At 46.3% G+C, this 3,003-nt stretch overlaps 1 protein-coding gene across 4 annotated transcripts in view; it reads left to right on the top strand.

Annotated features, from left to right (window-relative positions):
• Prox1 (prospero homeobox 1) overlaps window positions 1-3,003 on the top strand; it is a 60,733-nt gene that overhangs the window by 3,541 nt on the left and 54,189 nt on the right. Inside the window, exon 1 of one of the 4 annotated variants that reach the window (XM_048809398.1) lies at window positions 33-1,007. The exons of the other annotated variants lie outside the window; for them this stretch is intronic. The gene's annotated coding sequence lies outside the window, so the exon portion shown is untranslated. Of the gene's footprint in view, window positions 1-32; window positions 1,008-3,003 lie in introns of those variants that run through there. 4 annotated transcript variants of the gene reach the window in all.

Genomic DNA, 3,003 nt, shown 5'->3' with positions numbered 1-3,003 from the left:
CGCCCCCCATTCAGAACAAATTCAGGTTGGGTTTGGCGTCACACAGGGCACTGGGGATGAGAATGAGAGAGGCCAGCAGTCAGTCTGCCTCTAGGCAACCTACAGCAGGCCTGCACCCTGGGGGTGGTTTTTCTTTGTCCTCCCTTCCTCGGGTTGGTGGTAGTGGTGGTGGGTGGTTGGGTTGGTGAACTGGTGACTGTGAAGGTTCTTGGGCATCCTTCTCTGAAATCCACCATCATGTTTACCTCTCAACTGAATCTTGTCAAAAATCCCCCAAATTAATTTTAAGATCTGATGACAGTTGTTTGTAAGGTTATAAGTTACTTGCATGCACTGCTTTCCCTCCTACCCTTACCTAAGGGCTTTAAGAAAGAACAAGAGGGGATAATAGACCAAGGAAATGTCAAGGCAAGTGTGTTTAACCCAGAACTAGATGTCTGAGTGATAATTGCAAGAGTTTGACTAAGAGCACACAGATTACCTCTCAGATAAATAAGCAAAGGCAACCTGCAGAGAGAGAGTTTGTTAGAAGGCCGGTCAGAACTTGGGTTAACTTTAAAGTTACTGGGATTGTGTTGGCAATGGGGCAGGGAAAGGGGTTTGCGTTGACCCTAGGCTTGGCTGCTGGTTTCACAGATGGAGCCAATATCTAGGCGACTTCTCGTCTCCGGGCTGACTGATCGCTTGTTCCCTATCAGAAAACAAACCAGGAGTCGCCCGAGATATGGGGGGTTGGGCCTCTCGCCCTGCTCCAGGGCCGCCTGAAACCCGGGAGAGAGTCGCAGCTCTGACAAGAGAGATTGCCAGCAGCCTGGCCTGTTCGGTCGCCCCGACAGTAGGGGACAAGACAGGGCTCGGCGTAGGCAGCTCCGGGAGCTGGGCTGTAGACCGAGCTCGCTAGCCCAGAGTCGCACGCGCTCTTACAGCGGCTCCTGCGCCCTAATGCGGGCTGCGAACTGCCGCGGCAGAGCGGGGCGAGCCGCGAGCCTCCGTCGCCCAGACTAGGGGTAGGGGAGTTTCCTTGTTTGTCGAGTGGGTTACCCGGACTTCAGCTCGGGCCTGGTTTGCCCTCGGCGTGATACAGGACTTACTCGGTGCGCAGGAAACTTTTCCCGCCGCCAGATCCCAGGAGTGGTGTGTGCAAAACGTGCATCCGAGCGCTAGGTGCAATTGCCCCAAACTTGTGGGCTGAAGTTCAAGCCATTTCTTTCCAGAGTCTGAATCTTATTCTCCTTCCTTGCCTCCTTTCTTCCTGCTTCTCTCCCTTTTCCTTTCCTGGCCTCCTCCCTTTAAATGTCAAACTGAGCAGATGGTTTTAAGGTGTGGAGGGCATACACTATTTACTCCTACCAGTTTATTTGTAGGCTGGCGGTAACTTATGTGTACAAATAGATTCTTAAGGAAACATAATTGGACGGGGGGAAAAAAGAAAGTAGCTTTGATCTATTCTCAGAACCCAAATTCCGTGCTTAATACACCCGCTTACCTCGAAGGGACCCAACCAATAGAAGCATTATTCCATCCTGTATCTAATGGGCATGTTGATAGATTATTTCAGTTCCCAGCTTAAATTGTCACATCTCGATTAGAACACTTGATACAGTAGCCGTTCACTGGAGGTGTGACTGGTGTGTGTGCATTCGTCTGTGTTGTTTCCATAATGGAAGGAGGGAGTGTCTGGGGGCAGAGAAAGGGGGACGAAAAGAAAGCTGGGGATGCTCACTTAAGTCTCTTTTCTTATCCTGGGCAATAACCTGGTCGACCTGATTTTTTCCCCCTTTCTTTTCAATGTTTGAATTTCGTGCCAAAAGTTTCCTGCAGGGTATAGACAGACACATGCTACCAACGCTATTCTTATTCAAAAGAGAAGACTTAATATCCTCTTCACAGTTTGATGAATTTGAGGCTGAAATTGTAAATGTCCCAGAAAACAGTGGTGTGTGTGTGTGTGTGTGTGTGTGTGTGTGTGTAGAAGATGGTAGCAGTGGTAAACCAGTGTACTGGCCATACACTTAATAAATACTATTATCACAGCACTTGATTCAACCTTTGCTATGATTAAATTTGAGGGACACAGAAAAAATACTTGTTTCTTCCTACTTTAAAAAAAAAATGAGCATCTAAACGACTAGGTATGAGTGTCTATGTTTCCAAGCTCTTGCAAGCCCTAGCTTTTATGGGATCTTTAAGTCATAAACGCGACTGCTTTATTAAAAGCCGTTTACTCTGCCGGTGAACGGGACCTTCTAGCTATAGCTGGAGACTCTCTCTTTAGCATTTGTTACTTACAAAGCCCAAGGAGCTCTTTAAGAGCGACATTATTATTATTATTATTTATCTTACTGGTTATTTTTCATCCAAGAAATATCAAACCAAAGTGAATTTTCTCTGGCTTTATGTTGGAACCCAACACTTCGGTTTTTAAAATGCTTGCCCAATAAACTTCAGAGTTTGCTACCTAGACGTCGAAATTGTGTAAATTCTATGTTGAACTACTTTCTTTGGTCATTCCGGGGTGAGTGATCTAGTGAGGGATAATCACGAGATAATGTTTGTAACATATTTTTTTAGTGGCTGCTGCACCCATAGTCCGAATATTATTGTCACAAGTAACCGAAGGTAAAAATTTTTTCTTCCTAATAATTTTGACGGGTGATTGACGGGAATCAGCCAATGTTGATCTTTTGAATATCAGATGCAACGGACCCAGTGTGAAACCTCTGGCACCTATTATTTTAATTGCAAAAACCTACCTGTATTTTTTCGTCCACCTCCTCTTCAAAAGGAAGCAAGGGTGACATGTGTTGTTGATACTAGCTATGATCTTTTTAGAAGTGCAATGGTTTGAGGATCCCCCACTCTCTCCTTCTTTACCACTCCCACTCCTAAAGCCCCCACTTTTTCTCCAGTATACTTTTTCCGTGCTTTCCTCCACCCAAGTTCGAGGAGCGCTCACTCGCTCGGCCACTCGGCGAACTCGATCAGCTGTATCTGGGAAATGAG

The sequence above is a fragment of the Marmota marmota genome, unplaced genomic scaffold, assembly GCF_001458135.2.
Source record: "Marmota marmota marmota unplaced genomic scaffold, marMar, whole genome shotgun sequence".
NCBI lineage: Eukaryota > Metazoa > Chordata > Mammalia > Rodentia > Sciuridae > Marmota > Marmota marmota.
Note: the sequence above shows the minus strand (reverse complement) of the source record. Positions and strands in the feature narration are given on the sequence as shown.